The 18,261-nt window shown below is 46.6% G+C and overlaps 1 protein-coding gene across 2 annotated transcripts in view; it reads left to right on the forward strand.

The window, feature by feature from the left end:
- The window catches only part of SLC7A1 (solute carrier family 7 member 1), a 393,527-nt gene that overhangs the window by 358,683 nt on the left and 16,583 nt on the right, over positions 1–18,261 (forward strand). The gene's annotated exons all lie outside the window — the stretch shown is intronic.

An 18,261-nucleotide genomic window follows, 5' to 3' on the forward strand; every position in this document is an offset into this window, starting at 1 on the left:
ATTTACCTATTGACGATTTGCCATGGATAAATATTGAAATGCTACATAAAAAAATTAACTAAGGTTAACTAAGCGTTGCTAAGTCTGTTATTTCATCCCTTAGAACAAAAGTATAGCTTCCTATACTTCTGTAAATGTTGGTTGCCCAGAAGGATTGTAGATATTTTAGTTGTCTAACTAACATATCCATGCTTCCTTGTGTTTGGCGTGATGTGTTCTTGCTACAGACATTTTAAAATTAGGTTTTCGTTTTTTATTTTTGGAAACCTAGTTAGTGGATGGAAAATGTTTTAGCAGAAACCTAGTTAATGGTAGGTGTAGCTCTAGATAAACATTCTGTGCATACTCCTGCCTTCTAGTGCTGAGCTCAGATGTGTGCAACTTGTTTTTCGTCAAAGAAGTGTATTAATCACGGATTATGGTGACTCCATCTATTGCTGCTAAAGTGCATGGGTATTGGTTCCATTTAAAAAAAAAAAAAAAAAAATTGCAGTCAGGTGTAAACGTGCATCCATTAAGCTCCAGGTAGATGCCCTTTTGTATGCAGCGCCAGTACCTCATTCTTTCCACCCCAATCCATATTAATTAATCTTCTGCACCTTCATCGCTTCATTGTACTTAACCATCTAAGTTCCTTCTCTCATCCCCAACAGGTTACTCCCCCAACCTTCCCACTTTAGGAGCCTTCGCCATGGCCTCTTTCTTCAAAGAAGAAGACTGCTTAATCTGCAGTTTCCGATACTGTCCTCACTGAAATCCAAATACCCCTGATCAGACCATTACCAGGTCTGCAACGCCTGTCTTTCTCCAGAGCGTGATGAGGCATTGTGCACAGTCTGCCTCACCTGCTGATCCAAAAAGATGCTCCATTACCCCAGAGATCAGTGCCTAACTTGATGCACACTATGACAGGACACTGCCAATGTCTTCAGAAACCCGGACATCAAGGGGGAGCTGCAGCCAGAGATCTTGGGCCAGCAAGCCCTCTGCCTCAGCCTGGAAACTGAGCTCTCCCTCCGATTCACAGGTGGAAAAATTACAACTTGCTCAGCAGCCCTGGTCCTTGGTGCCAATAGCACCTTTGAAGCTGCTATTGATTCCTGCTTTGGGTCCTGTGATTCCTTTGACTCTTAAGAGTCACACTATGAACACTGATGCAGGCTTTTGGATGTCGAGCAAACGTCCTCCACCTCCCCCATCATTGATTTCTCAGTCACGCTTACCAGAAGAATCCCTTCGCTCCTTTTATGGGGGAGGTGGCTCAGGGTATCCCCTTGATCCATTTGAGGCACACTTTGGCACAGGGACCATCCATGGAATGATAATACCATCTACCTACCCACAGACAGACCCAGACATCTACCCGCACAGCCATCGCTGCCTGATGATTTCACCTTATACCAGAAGGTTATAAACAGAGCTGCAACCTTCCACAGGGTAGAGCTATACAGAGAGCAGGAGGATGAGGAGTTCCTAGTTGAGACTTTCTCCTCTCCTTAAAGGTCCACCCAGTATCTCCAGATATATAAAAGCATATTAAGAGCTGCACCAGATACCTTTACGGCCATGTTAAGGTTAGAGTGGTGACCCTTGGATTGATTAAAAAGTACAAGGCTTCACCTCCTGACCCACCATACATTTGAGGCCAGCTACCACCTGACTCCCTGGTGGCACATACAGCTCAAAAAAGCACTAATGCACAGGGCATCTCCTCCGCAGAATAGAGAGTGTAGGAAAATTGATACAGCAGGCAAGCGTGTTGCTGCCCAGTTGGCAAACTATTGGAGAATTGCAAACTCCATTAGTTTACTTTCATGCTATGATTGGGCTTACTGGGATGAAATAGAAGAACTCCTCCAGTGTCTCCCAAATGAGCAGGGATACCAGCTTGTCTCAGAAAGGGAAACTTGTATCGACAACCACCTTCTGCTGTGCCCTTGATGCAGCGGACTCCACAGTGTGGGGTATTAAGTCTAGTGTCTTGATTTGTCGCCACCTGACTGTGTACCTGGTTTCAAACCTGAGGTACAACAGCATCTTCTCAACCTGCTCTTTCAGTGTGGAGCAACTCTGCGGACTGCATGTTGATTAGGTGCTGGAAAAGATCATAAAGGACACAGGGACTGCTAAGGCGACGGGGGCCCTCCAACCGCCTTCTGCATGGGGTCCACCTCCAGAGGAGACATGCACCTCCTACCAAAGGCAGAAGCACCAACAGTCACCCTTGGAGGTGTTTCATTAGGAAAGGTAACAAAGACCATTATTCTAGAGGCAGAGGAGTAAAGGCCGCCGTTAAATTAGCTGCTGCCACTAAACAGTGACTCCTCCCTTCCACCCGATCACATTACACCTGTTGGGGGATGGCTGCAGGGACTTCTTGCCGATTGGCACAATGAAGTAAGTGACAAGACCACTTATAAGTAGTAGATGCTGCTTTATTTAAGAATCAGATCATACACAGTCACCTAGAACAACTCCATCTCACCCAGCCAGCTCTTCAACTAAAGATCCCCACTAGCACTCATTCTAAAGAATGCCGAACAAGCAACATTCTATAATGGAAGTTCTAATCCACGGCCATGACAATGCCATGCCTGACTACTACATTGCACAATATCAAGTTTAAGTATCACTCCATAGTAACCAATTTGTTTGGATACTACACACAAGAGCACTTCCGATCTGTGGGTTGTCTGTCATCAAGAAGGGATACTGCCAATACCTCACCCCAGCCACACCAAACAACCCTCTCTGCAGACACACCCTCTCCACAGAACACCAATGCCTCCTGTATGTGGACATGGAGGCACTCATTCATGAAGGGGCTATAGAACCAGTGCTACTCCACTGCAGCAAGTGAATGTACTCTGTACTTTCTCATCCCCAAAAAGGATGGGTCCTTCAAACCCATACTCCGCTTCAGGGCCCTCAACTAAAACATCCTGTCAAAGCACTTTCACATGGTAACACTCCACCATGACATTGCTCTAGTCCGACAAGGTGACTTCATCACCACCCTCGACCTCAAGGATGCCTACTTCCACATCCCCATCCACTCTGCACATCACTAGTTTTTGGTAAGTGGTCAGCATTACCAGTTCAAACTGCTGCTCTTGGGGGTATCCACCCATGGAGGTCACCCCCCATCTTTGAAGGAACAGCATGCACATCATCCCTTATTTGGATGAGTAGCTGATCCAAAGAGCAACCTAACAACTGTTTGTTGCACACTCAGTGCACCATTTACCTTTTGCATGATCTGGCTTTCACCATCAACATAGCCAAATCCCCCGCCCCCCAAACCCATCTAAATCCAGTCCATTCATGGAGCACTTGTCAACTCAGTAAATGGGAAAGCCTGTCCCAATTCGGCATGCATTAAAGCTTTACAAACTTGCTTCTTTCTCAGCAGGATCACCAACTAACGGTATGACACGATCATTAATCTCCTTGGCATGATGGCTTCCTGCATTGCCATATCTACCCATGCCGTGTCACACATGTATCTCTCGCAGGAGTGAATGCGACACGGCGGTCACAAGTGGAGTCTCTGATTTGGGATCACACCCATCGCTCTGCAGTGGTGGAACACCACCAATCTGTTACAGTTCAGGCCCTTTCTCGACCCAGTACCACAGGTGACCATCACAACGGGCACTTCCCTTACCAGATGAAAATCACACTTCAAAGACTTGGCTATACAGGGCATGTGGACACGCCATCAACAGGGTCTCCACATCAAGTGCCTGGAACTACTGGCTGTACAGCTCACGCTCAAGTCATTCCTCATTCATGCGCAGCACAAGGCAGTCCTTATTTGCACAGAAAACATGGCTTGTATGTGATCTCTACAGAAACGGGGTGAACTAATATACCCCAGTTGTCTGTTAGCTCAGAGTATTTTGTGATGGGCGATCCATAGCCAAGCCCATCTACTAGCAGAATACCTGCTGGAAGTGGACAACAGCCTTGCAGACCCGCTCAGCAGGACACAACAAGTGGAAACTCCACCCACAAGTCCTGGTGCCCTATGGCTGGCAGTGAGAGTTCCCCAATGTAGACCTCTTTGCCACCTCCAAAAACGCGAAATGTCCAAGCTTCCCCTCCAGCTATCCACACCCCCACCCGCAGTCCATTGGCAATGCACTATGGATGAACTGGTCAGGGAAATCTGCCTTTGCTTTTCTGCCTCTCCTGCTGTTCAAGTTCGTGGTTCAGAGGCTTCAGTAAACATCCCTCATGCTAATTCTTGTGGCACCAGATTGTGCTAAACAGCCCTGGTTCACCACTCTTCTCAACCTGCCCCTGGTACCTCACAAGAAGCAGCCCAACTGTCTGGCTTGCTTTGGCCCCCAAACACCAAGCAGTTGAATCTGGCTCATGAGTTTGATTTCCTCAACTTACCTCAAGAGCGTATGATGACCCTAAAGGAAACACACATGCCTACAAGAGTCTTCTGTGAAGCTAAATGGAAGCAGTTTGTGCACCACTGCATTGCTAGACACAGCAACCCGCTCACTGCAGTGGTCCCAGATATTTTACCTGCTTCACCTCCAAAAACATGCCTGGCCTTTACCTCCTTGAGACTTCATTTGGCAGATGTTGCCGCCTACCATCAGAACATAGAGCACACTTAACTCTGTAGCGTTTCAGTCATTTGGGCTTTAATGGAGGGACTAAAGAATGATTCCACCCAGAGTGCCACCTATCCCCATGTGGAATCTCAGTGAAGTTCTCACCAGACGTACGGGCCCTACATTTGACCACTTCCCTCTCATGCCCTTTCCAGTTTCTTTTCTGGAAGATAGCTTCCTAGTGGCCAACATTTCCTTCAGGCATCAGGACACTTCAGGCCCTCACTCCAAGAACCCTTCTTTTAACTCCTTGCAGATAAATTAGTCCTTAGGACAAACCCTGAATGTGTTCCCCAGGTGGACTATTTCCACCTCAACCAGATCATAGGATTCCCAGGTTTTGTCCCACATCTTGTTTTTCTCTGGTGTCTTTTTCCTTTTGGGATTAGATAATTTATTTAAAAAGAAGTCAGTTTTATGGTAGTTTTAGATTTACAGAGCATATATTTGTGAGAATGTTCCCAGTTAACAATATGTGAGGAGGGTGTGTTTGATTTGTCTTTAGACAAATTACCGAAATTAATTGGGACTTCTTGATCCCAAACTTGATTCATGTTATTTACCAACTAGATATTCCATTTCATCTTGAAGTTAGGAAGGATATTCTCCGAAATTGCAGTTTTAGAATTATTATAGAGTTTGTGTTTCAATAGCTAACATTTGAGGGTCTTGATCGCTTTTATTTCTTCGTAAAACTTTGAATTTATTACATAGATTAAAGCCAACCATATGTAAGTATGAATAGTTGGTTGTGAAAGTGCATGTAGTGTCTCAGTGTTTGTTAGGCGAATCTATATTTCACTAAATACAGAGGTTAGCATTAGCATTTTGCATAAGTCGTTTGTTGCAACTCCATGCAGCTTTTCAAAGTAGCCTATAACAGACGCAGAATTCCAGATATGAACATTTCTGTCCTTATAAACGAAAGCACAGCACCCATCTTCCTCTTTGCATCTTCTGTTTATTGGGACTATCACAAAGAATGTAAAGACTAAATAAACAAAGTCACAAGAAAATTGAACTAATGTGTAACATTTCCAAGCATACATTTTATTAAACATCCTTTTTTATATGTACGTTTTTTTTTTCATTCTCTTACATATATTTCTTCTTAGGGTAAACCATATGTTTGACGAGTGGTTGTAGATACACATGCTCTGCATACTCCTGCAATCTAGTGTTTGGTCCAGTGTGGTGCAAGTTTTTATCCGAAGGTGTGTATACATGGAGGCAAAGTTTGTGCATTTTGCGTTTTCTGCTGTCGTGAAAAGGTCAATCTGAGAAGTTCCCCACTTTCCAAAGTATGAGTTTGGACACAGCTCCTCCACCTAAGAAGCTGTCCAAAGACAAACAAGGCACCAGTAGAACTTGGGCCTTCTTCTCCACACTCTTGTACTTCCACAATCTCTTCCACCTATTGTGGAGCCATAATTTTCTCCACTAGGTTCACCAACACCTCAAGGAGATGACATGGGAAACATTCTACAGGACATAGACCTTGGGATTTTTATGATATAGATCCCATACTCCCAAATTACCCTGTTTTATACCTTGCACAGCCTTCACCTCCTGTAGATGCAACATCTTATCAGCAGGTCATAGCACGGGCAGCTGCCTATCATAATGTTCAAGTGCATTCTGACCCAATGGAGGAAGATTTTCTGTTTGACACACTAACTTCCACACACAAGGAAAGTCAAATTCTTCCCATGCTATCAGGCATGCTACAGACATTGTTAAAGAGCCTGTCAGATCTAGAGTAATTACTGCAAGCGTTGACAAAAAAAATTCAAGGCAGCTCTTGCAGACCCTATATACATTAGGTCACAATTGCCCCCGGATTCCATTGTGGTTAGTGTGGCACGAAAGCGTGCCAACAGTTAGTCAGCAGGAGATGCACCTCCTCCTGAAAAGGAAAGTAAGAAATACGGTGCTGCAGGTAAACATGTAGCAGCACAAGCAGCCAATTATTGACGTATTGCCAATTCCCAAGCTCTATTAGCACCATATGATAGGGCCCAGTGGGACGAGATGGAATGCCATTAGGTGCGCCACTGATGCTGCGGATGCACTTGCACAAGGCATTAATACTAGCCTTATTATTTGTAGACATGCTTGTTTAAGATGCTCTGGTTTCAAGCTTGAAATAGAACAGGCAGTGCTTAATATGCCTTTTGTCAAGGAACATTTATTTCGGCAGCAGGTTGAAACCATTGTAGAGAAACTGAAAGAAGACTCAGATAGCAAAGGCCATGGGGAGGGGCCTTATTAACTATACCACAAAGTGGGTACTTTTCGTTGGCCACAATTTAGGGGATGCTTCAAGACAACATCTACTTGAGCCTTCCACCTCCCAAACAAAACAAGGCACACACTTTTACAATAGAGGTTTCTATAGTGGTGCAATATAAAAAAGTAGAGGGAAGGGGTCCACCTCATGAGGTTCTGTCTCAAACCCAGGCCAGTGACAGGCTACACCTCCCACCAGTACACACTTCTCCAGTAGGAGGAAGACTACTCCATTTCTAGCCCCAGGGGTCCAATATCACCGCAGATCAATGGGTACTATTAGTTATCAAACATGGTTACTGTCTAGATCTAATTTCTGTTCCACCAAATATTCCCCCTTGCACTCACAAACCTTTGCATGCCCATCTCACTCTCAAAGAAAGAGGTACAATCCCTTCTTCTTAAATGGGCTATATGACCTGTTCCCCTAACACAGCAAGGGGTAGGCAAATATTCCCTATACTTCCTTAGATCTCAGATTCTTATTACCACATTCCCATATCCAGCAAATATCTGTTTTGTCATTCCAGGAAAACATCAATTTAAGGTTCTACCATCCAGGGTAAGAACCACTCCCACGGTATTCACAAAATGCTTAGCTGTAGTTGCTGCATTCCTCAGAAGACAACATATTCCCATTTTCCCATACTCGGACAATGGCTAATCAAAGCCAGTACCATACAAGAATGTCAGAAACATGCTCAGTACACAGTAAATCTTCTACACACTCTGGGATTCACAATCAACTTTCTCAAATCCCATCTCCAACCCTCACAGATACAGCCTTGTCTGGGAGCAGCTCTCAAAACTCAATTAGGGTTGGCATAGCCAAACCCAGCAGGTATTCAAACTTTCTTAACTCTTCTGTCTGAATTACAGGAGAACCATACTTACACATTTAGACTGTTGATGCAGCTATTAGAGAAGACGGCATCCTGCATTGTCATTGTTCCTCATGCCATGCTACACGCGTCCATTACAGCAATGTCCGTCTCGTCAGTGGTCTCAGTCACAGAGTCATCTTCAGGATCTAGTGTTGTTGGACCGCCAGATGCACCGTTCTCTGCAATGGTGGATTCCCACCAACCTTTAAAAAGGACGGCCCTTTGAAGAACTCGGATCAATCTCACTACAGTTGCATCATAGATCTGTTGGAGAGCTCACCTCAGCAACCTCACAATAAACTTATCACATCAACTACTGGGAGTTAGTTTCAGTCTTCCTAGTTCTCAGAGCATTTCTTCCACAGCTCTCCTACAAAGTGGTTCTAGTCCGTACAGACAGCATGACAACTATGTATTATCTGCAGAAACGTGGGGCACACATCTCAATTGTCCTTTCTAGCGTGGACAATTTGAAAGAAATGAACAATGAGTTTGCAGACCTAAGCCGGATGCAGCAACAAGTCCACACATGGAAACTTCACTCACAAGTACTTCACTTATACTTTCACCTCTGTGGAACACCAGAAATAGATCTCTTCACCACTGTATAAAACTCAAAATGCCAACACTTGGCATCCAGCTACCTACACCCTCTGTCCAAGGGCAATGCTCTATGAATGCGTTGATCAGAGATACTTGCTTACACCTCTCCCATTCATTCCATTTCTGGTTCTCAAACTGAGAAACATCACTCACTGCGATTCCCCCACCTGGGTATGTCAACCTTGTTACACAACGGTATTGGATCTGTCTGTGGTTCCCCACCAGAAACTTCCCACCAGACCTAACTGAAAATCAAGGTCAAATCAGACATCCAGACCCAAGAACACACAATCTTGCAATATGGCTCCTTAAGTCATAGAGTTTGGATAATTACAACTTCCATCTGAATGTATAAACATTCTTAGAGAGGCACGTAAACCTACAATTAGACAGTGTTATGCTGCAAAATGGAAACATTTTATATGCTACTTTCAACCTAAACACATTGATCTAATCAAAGCATCAGTGCAAGAAAATATTTATCTGATAGACTTCTAGCTGCAGATTCCTTACCTTACAATTCCCTGATGTCCTCTTCGAATCTGGAATTTTTCTGCTGAGCAATACCCAGCATGCGCTGTCTGGTGGCGTCGTTCGAATCAGGGTGCGTCATCTGGCTCCGCGTGGCGTCATTGGAGCCGTATGTGACATCACGGTCTTCTATATAGGCACCACCCCAGCGCACGTACGTCAGTTCTTTTCCTTCCGCGCCGGTTAAGCACAGATCCGGAAAGAGCTACCTTTTTCTTCGACAGACCTCAAGGTTTTTCGGCTTGATTGCTTGAACATATCTTCTAGAAAGACTGGATTCAAACTGTGTGGTGCATGTCATCGCACCATGTTGGTCACGGATCCACACAGTAGGTCTCTGGTGTTTTGGAGAAGGATCATGACTCAGCTTTGTGTTCCGACTGTCGGGCCTTGGCTCCGAAGGCCTTGAGTGAGAGATCCCTCATACTTCTAGTGGCCCGACAGCCGTCTTCGGTCGGCGCGACTCAGAGGTGGTCACGGTCCCGCAGTAGGAAGAGGTCGTGGCACTGCTCCCAGAGCCCAAAGTCCTCTTCCTCGCATTCGAGGTCATCCGATCATTCAGGTAAGAGGCACAGTAAGAAGAAGAAGAAGTCCAAGCGGACTTCAATTTGGCCTCGTCCGATGAGGTGTCTAGGGAACGTTGACGTTCCGAGCGTGGTTCTGCAGAAAAGTCACCAGGGCCAACTCAGTCTTCCCCCTTTTCCGGGGACCAGAGCGACACCTGCTCAAACAAAGGAGTTTTACGAAGCCATGCGCCTTGTTTTTGAGTGGGCTGCACCCTCGGGTGGGTCTTTGAGGCCCCGCAGGGTCAGCAGGGGCCCCATCGGGTTCCACGTCGGCAGCTTCAGCACTGTTGGGGACCCCAGTATCCGCGCCCACTGGTGGTAGCCCCATCCTCATTCCGGATGAGCCAGCGCAACGACGCCGACTCAGACGGCGCCGATTAGGCCCAGATCATTGCCTGAGCCTTATTTTGAACAGCCAGGCATAGGAGAGGAGTGGAAGGGGTCTGAGGACCCTTTGTGGTGTGAATTGGAGCAGGACTGGTATGAGGATCTAGGGGAGGCCAGTGGACTGGACACGTCTCCACATACTGGCATGCTCTCTCCTCCTAATGTAGCTACGGAGGAGGGAGCTTCTTATGCTGTAGTGGTGCATAGGGAAGCTGAGGTCTTGGACCTAGACATGCCCACGGTGCCAGTCAGGAAGAATCTCCTGACAGAGGTGCTTCAGCCGGGGGTGACTAAATCAGAGCTGATGTTGCCCTTCAATGAGGCCCTAAAGGACATCCTTCTGGAAACATGGTCCAAACCCAGCACAGGGGCTCCTGTGAATAGGACAGTCAGCCAGAGACCTGCTCCAAATGAACCCAGTTTCCTTACCCAACACCCCACCCCTGAGAGCTTGGTGGTCCAAGCCTCTACTTCCCGTGGTGCCTTCCATTCCGCTCCCCTGGGTAGGGAATCCAAGAGGCTGGATCAGGTTGGAAAGAAAAACATTTTCTTCCTCCAGCCTGGCATTGAGGTCAGTAAAAACCTCTTGCCTATTGGGCTGTTTTTCCCATACTTTATTAAATACAGTGGCACAGTTGCTGCCCCCAGGTTCCGGAGGGCGTACGGGACTCTCTCACCCAGGCTGTCAAGGATGGGAGAGATGCAGCCGAGTTTACAATCTGGTGTGGATTGGACACGACCGACTCGCTGGGTTGATCGATTGCATCAACAGTGGCCCTACATCACCCCGTCTGGCTATGTTCAACTGGCTTTTCAGGGAATGTCCAGTCAAGTTTGATGGACATGCCCTCTGATGGCTCTCGCCTCTTTGGTGGGAAGGCAGACTCCGCTCTTGAGAGGTTCAAGGATTCTCGAGCTACGGCCAGATCCTTGGGCCTCTAAGCACCAGCTCGACAGCAGTCCGTCTTCCGTCCCTTTCGAGGCTTCGGAAGGAGTGCGGTACCACGCCAGCCACAACTCGGCCACCATCCTCAGGCTTCACACCATCCTGGGAGAGGACGTGGTCGTGGTACCATCAGACCCAGAGGGTCTGACCAGCGGTCGGCCACCACACAGCCCCCCTGCCCTGTGCCCAAGCCCTCCTAGTGTGGTTCTGCAGGACCATGTCCGTCTAGTTGGAGGGAGGATTCAATTTCATCTCCCTCACTGGCATCCCATCACAACGGACAAATGGGTCTTGCAGATCATACGGAAGGGCTATTCCCTCCCCTTCCAGTCTTTCCCTCCTTCTTTTCCTCCAACACAAGAATGGCTGATGGAGGACCATTTGGTTTTGTTCCACGAGGAAGTTACGGCTCTCTTGGCCAAAGGAGCTATAGAAAGGGTACCAATGTCAGAAGTAGGCAGTTTGCTACTTTCTGATACCCAAAAAGAACAAGGGCCTTCGCCCTATCTTGGATTTAAGGGACGTCAATCTCTTCCTCATGAAGGAGAAATTCAAGATGCTCACTCTTGCTGAGGTCTTGTCTGCCCTAGACCAAGGAGACTGGATGGTAGCATTGGACTTGGAGGATGCGTAATTTCATATCCCCATCCTGCCCACCCACAGGCGTTACTTGCGGTTCAAGGGGGGCCACGAGCAATTTCAGTTGACCGTGTGCTCCCTTTTGGTCTCACAGGTGTTCACAAAGGTGATGGCTTTGGTGGCAGCTCATCTGTGCAGGTCAGGGATTTCAGTCTTCCCCTATCTAAACGATGGCTGTTGAAGGCTCTGCCGCCCCAGGCTCTCGTCACCCACCTCCAGATGATGGCGAATCTCCTGCATTCGCTGGGGTTCACAATCAATGTGGCGAAGTCACACCTGACTCTGTCTCAGAAGCTCACTTTAATCGGACCTGTTCTGGATACGGTGCAGTATCAGGCCTATCCTCACGAGCAGTGAGTCCAGGATATTCAGGTTATGATACCGATTTTTCAACCTCTAACCTGGATTTTGGTGAAACAGACTCTGATGCTGTTGGGACTCATAGCTTCCTACATTCTATTGGTCAAGCATGCCAGGTGGCATATGAGGGCTCTTCAGTGGGACCTGAAGTTCCAATGGGCACAGCATCAGGGAAATCTTACTGACGTGGTTCAGATCTCTGAGGGGACTACGAGGGATCTGCAGTGGTGTTCAGTGAACTGCGATTGGGTCAAAGTCAGACTCCTCTCCCTTCCAGATCTCACAGTAGTGACAGATGCTTCACTTCTGGGATGGGGCAGCCGTTTGGGAGAGGTGGAGCTCAGGAGTCTCTGGTCTCCGGTAGAATCCGGACTCCATAGCAACTTGTTGGAGCTTCGGGCAATCCGACTAGCATTACAGGCATTTCTTCCTGTTGTGAAAGGGAAGGTAGTGCAGGTATTTATGGACAACACTACCGCAATGTGGTACTGCAACAAGCAGGGCGGTGTGGGGTCGTGGACCCTTTGTCAAGAGGCTCTGCATCTCTGGGCATGGATGTAACAGCAGGGCATATCCCTGGTGGTTCAACACCTGGCAGGTTCTCTGAACTCCAGGGTGGACAAACTCAGCCGGTGATGCTTAGCGGATCACGAGTGGTATCTTCATCCAGAGGTGGCGCAAGGACTCTTTCAGCATGGAGAGAGCCTTGGTTAGATCGGTTTGCCCCCGCAGAGAATGCCCAATGTCGGCAGTATTGCGGGCTGGAGTTTCCATGGGGGCTATCGCTAGGCAACGCTTTTCGTTGCGAGTGGAGTTCAGCCCTCCTGTATGCCTTTCTGCCCAAACCACTTCTGCCTAGAGTTCTCAAGAAAATCAAGAACGACTGGCCCCAAGTAATCCTAGTGGCTCAGGATTGGGCACGGAGAGGCTGGTATCCAGAGCTTCTCAAAATGAGCATCAGTCCTCCAATCAGGTTGTCTCTTCAGGAGGATCTTCTGTTGCAGCAGTAGGGGAAGGATCTCCGCCCAAACCTGTCAACTTTACGGCTTCCTGCGTAGAGGTTGAGCGGCTACAGTTGATGGTTTATGACCTCCCTTCTGAAGTCTGTGATGTCATTCTGGCAGCCAGGCGTCCCTCTATGAAGTCAATTTACACCTTCTGGTGGAAACGTTTGGTTCATATTGCACAGAGAGGTCTATTGATCCTCTTTCTTCTTCTCTATCTAATGTCCTTTTGTTTATTCTATCTCTCGCTGAACAGGGTTCCTTCTTAGGGACTCTTAAGGGCTATCTTGCTGCCTTATCGGCTTTTCTACGCTTGCCCAACCAACCATCTTTGTTCAAGTCTCCCATTGTACAGAGAGTCTTAAAAAGGCTCATACATATGTTTGCACCTGTGCCTTTTGTCATGCCCCTGTGGGATCTTGATCTTGTACTTACTTTTCTAATGTGTGCTCCTTTTGACACTTTACATAACTGTCCTCTCTAGCTGCTCACTATCAAAACAGCCTTTTTGGTGGCAATTACATCTGCCAGAAGAGTGAGGGAGCTGCAGGCTTTATCATCAAAACTGCCATATCTCACGATATATCTTGATAAGGTAGTCCTCAGGACTCTTGCCTCTTTCCTCCCCAAGGTTGTGACCCCTTTTCATCTGGGTCAAAAGATCACCCTGCTGACCGTCTTTGCACCACTGCATCCCTCTAAGGAAGAGGAGCGTCTCCATCGGCTGGACCCAAAAAGAGTGTTATTGTTCTACCTTGACCGCACAAAAGATTTCTGGGTGGACAACTAACTCTTTGTGGGGTACGTTGGTGCACAGAAGGGTCGGGCAGTACAGAAACTATCCATTTCGCGCTGGGTCATTCTCTATATAAAGATTTGCTATGCTGTGGCTAAGAAGCAGCCTCCGAGGGCTCACGCTACCAGAGGGAAAGCTGCTACCACTGCGTTGGCTCATGGCGTGCTGGTACTTGACATTTGCCAAGTGACAACGTGGGCTTCCTTTCACACGTTTGCAAGACACTACTGCCTGGATAGCTAGGTGAGGAGAGAGGGGCATTTTGCCAGCTCGGTCCTGCAGTACTTCCTCGTGTGAAATATATCCCCACGACCCACCACCAGGAGTTATAGCTTGGGTATCTATTCTAAGGTAGGGAATCTGCAGCTAGAAGTCTCTATCAGTTGAACTAGTTACTTACCTTGGGTAACAAATTATCTGGTAGAGACTCTATCTAGCTGCAGATTCCTTACACCCACCCAAGCCTCCCCACTCTGCGGGTATATATCCATCATGTTTTGGGATTTTTGCCTTTCTTAAGGGCATGTCTTTTTCTTCAGACAATCAAGTGTAAAACTAAAATGTTGTTGGTTCTTCCGTGACTCTGCGCTTCTGGCGTGGAAAGTTGTGGAAAAGAACTGACGTACACGCACCGGGGTGGTGCCTATGTAGAAGACCGTGACGTCACATGCGGCTCCAATGATGCACGCGGATCGAAACGATGCCACCCAACAGTGCAGGCCGTTGCAAAATGAATGAGAAACAGCCGCCTGAAACTGAACTCCGACAAGACGGAGGTCCTCATTCTCGGACCCAACCCCTCCGCCTGGGACGACTCCTGGTGGCCAACATCTCTAGGAACCTCACCCACACCGACCGACCACACACGCAATCTGGGCTTCATCCTCGACTCTTCCCTCTCCATGTCAAGACAGGTCAACGCAGTCGCCTCTTCCTGCTACAACACTCTCCGCATGATCTACAAGTGGATCCCAACAGACACAAGAAAAACAGTAACACAGGCCCTCGTCCGCAGCAGGCTAGACTACGGCATCGCACTGTACACAGGCATCTCGACAAAACACCTACGACGCCTCCAACGCATCCGCCCGACTGATTATCAATGTATCTCGCCGCAACCACATCACTCCCCACCTGAGAAAACTCCACTGGCTCCCCGTTGACAAGAGGATCACTTTCAAGCTCCTCACCCACGCACACAAAGCACTCCACGACACCGGACCTGCTTACCTCAACAACAGACTCAACTTCTACATCCCCACCCGACAGCTCCGCTCCGCAGACCTCGCACTCGCTACCGTCCACCGAAAGACGTCCGGAGGCAGATCCTTCTCCTACCTCTCTGCCAAGACATGGAACACCCTCCCTACCAAACTACGACTGACCCAGGACCTACTCACCTTCAGGAGACTCCTCAAGACCTGGCTCTTCAACAGTAGCAGCGCTCCCCTCCCCCCTCGCGCCTTGAAACCCTAATGGGTACGTAGTGCACTTTATAAATTAATTGATTGATTGATTGCGTGCAGGGTACTGCTCAGCAGAAAAATTCCTGATTCGAAGCTGATGCCAGGTAATTCTAAGGTAAGGAATCTGCAGCTAGATAGTCTCTACCAGATAATTCATTACCGAAGGGAAGTAACTTGTACATCTGCTACATTTACAAAAGGCAGATTTCTAATACTCATCTATTAGACTTCATTTAGCAACTTTAGCTGCTTACCTCCAAAACAGACAAATATTTATTTGTTCAGAATTCCTGTAAGTAAAACATTTATGGAAGGGCTTAAGAGGGTTATTCCTCCCAGGGGTCCCCCAGTTCCAGTATGGAACCTTAATATTGACCTTACTAGACTTATGGGTCCACCATTTGAACCAATGCATTCATGTTCTTTGCAACTTCTTTCATGGAAAGGTGCCTTTTTAGTGGCTATCACTTCTCTACGACGTTTAAGTGAATTACAAGAGTTCACTCTAGAATAACCCTTTTTCCAAGTACATAGAGATAGAGTAGTCCTTAGGACAAACCCTAATTTTCTCCCAAAAGTAGTTTCACCATTTCACATTAACCAATCAGTTGAGTTACCTGTCTTTTTCCCACAGCCAGACATTGCACACACTAGGGGGGTTATTCCAACTTTGGAGGAGGTGGTAATCCGTCCCAAATGTGACGGATTTACCACCAGTCGTATTACGAGTTCCATAGGATATAATGGACTCGTAATACGGCTGGTGGTATATCCGTCACTTTACCGTCACTTTTGGGACGGATTACCACTTCCTCCAAAGTTGGAATAACCCCCTAGATGTTGAACAAGCTCTTATGTATTACATTGGCAGGAATAAAAGTTTTAGAAAATCTAAACCCCTTTTTGTAGCATTTTCAAAGCCTCACAAAGGCAAGCCGGTTTCAAACAAGCATTTGTAATGCAATGGGTCTCTCATTTGCTCGAGTTAGAGCTATTAGCGTTGTAAACACCTAACCGGACCTTTCTTGCCCGATAAGCTGAAAATGAAAAGTAAAAAAGATTGACATAAGTGAGCCAACGGCGGCCATGAGTGTGAAGGAGACACACAAAAGGAAACAGAAGTTCGCTCGAAGTCAAACTTGGAGGCAAAAGTGCAACTATCCATGTAACAGGATTGATGTCATGCAAAGTACTCAACTACTGCCCAGCGAGATCAGAATGTGTAGGAAATATAGTAGTCCAGAAGCCATTTGGAAAACACAGAGCCTTGTATGTTTTCAGTTGTTCACCAGTGCTCTCGAAGGGCTAAACACCGGAAAAGGCATGAAGTATGCATGCCTTTCACTAATAACATCAGGCAAATTTTAAAAGGCAAGCCCTCAAACCAACCAAATTGATGGACGTGGTTAAAAGCCCTCACAGATATTACAACAGGGGCCAGAGCGCTTGTGTGCTCGACCCTACAAGTGAAATAGTGAGATGGATAGTCAAGCGTATTCAAACGTTTTATCTCAAAGCTAAAATACAATTACCTACTGCTCCTAGAGCACACTCTAACAGGAAAAAAGGTGCTTCTATGGCCTTTTTATGAAACATTGCAATAACAGATATTTGTAAGACTGCTACTTGGTCTGCACCACAGACGTTTACTGAGCACTATTGTGTAGATGTTTTAGCTGGCCTACAAGCAAATGTTAGCCAGGTAGTACTCAGGACACATTTTGAAGCTACTCCTACAGGCTAGCCACTGCTTACTTGGAGGGGACTGCTTTGCAGTCTATTCAAAGCCTGGGTATCTGCAGCCACACATGCCATCAAACGGAAAATATTACTTACCCAGTGGACAACTGTTCGTGGCATGTAGTGCTGTAGATTCACATGCACCTCTCTCCTCCCCGGAAGCCTGTATTTGTTGTAGTAAAATTCTTCTACAAATATTGTACATATGTGTATATACACTGCATGGACATCCTTTTTTATATTTTTAATATATATATATATATATATATATATATATGTACATATATATGTTCAATGGCATGTGTAGCTGCAGATACACATGCTGTGCATTAGTCCACCATCTAGTGTTGGGCTCGGAGTGTTACAAGTTGTTTTTCTTCGAAGAAGTCTTTTCAAGTCACGGGATCGAGTGGCTCCTCCTCTTCGGTTCTATTGCGCATGGGCATCGACTCCATTGTTAGATTGTTTTCCAAAAGAGGGTAAAGGAAGGAGTGATAGAGTATATAGGTATAAAGTAAGAGATGTCCATGCAAATGTAAATGTATATACATATGTACAAATGTTTGTAACTTAAACGACTACAGGCTTCCGGGGACGCGGGAGGGTGCATGTGAATCTGCAGCAGAACATGCCACGAACAGATGTACACTGGGTGACATTTTCCGTTCGATGGCATGTGTAGCTGCAGATACACATGCTGTGCATAGACTACAAAGCGGTTTGTCCTCCCATAAATTAGCGGTGGTCAGCCTGTAGGAGTTGAAATAATGTTCTAAGAACAGCTTGACCTACTGTATGTTCGTGTGTAGTGCTGTAGATTTACATGCGTTCTCCCTGGTTGGCTGTGGCCATTGTAGTTGCATCATACATGTATAGATTTGTACTTGGGTATTTACACTTGGCATGGACATTCTTTTCCTACACATGTCTTTCCCTCCTGGCTCACCGGGCTGTGGGAAAAGAGTTGATGCCCATGTGCAATACCACCAAGGGGAGGAGTAACTCGATCTTGTGACTCTAAGCACTTCTTCAAAGAAAAACAATTTGCACCACTCTAGATCCACCACTAGAATGCAGGAGTATGCAGAGCATGAGAATCTACAGCACTACATGCCACGAAAAGATGCTCCAAGACTAAGTAACAGAATTCTTTTTTTTATCATAAAGCCACTCAAGAATGGACTGGGAGGAGGGAGGTATAATGTTAGTCTCCATGTCGTTTAATGAAATCCAGATTTTCCTAACACAAACACTTGGAGAATCTACAATTCATGTAACATCGACAGAAGAAACATGTTTCACAGTCTTAAGATAAAGCATTAAGAAGACTCCAGCGTTTAACCAGTCACCCACTTTTAAAATCTCTTTTAAATGTCAACGACATTGAGCAGCAATGAAAAGAGGAAGGTGAATGCT

Source organism: Pleurodeles waltl, chromosome 8 (assembly GCF_031143425.1).
Source record: "Pleurodeles waltl isolate 20211129_DDA chromosome 8, aPleWal1.hap1.20221129, whole genome shotgun sequence".
Taxonomy (NCBI): Eukaryota; Metazoa; Chordata; class Amphibia; order Caudata; family Salamandridae; genus Pleurodeles; species Pleurodeles waltl.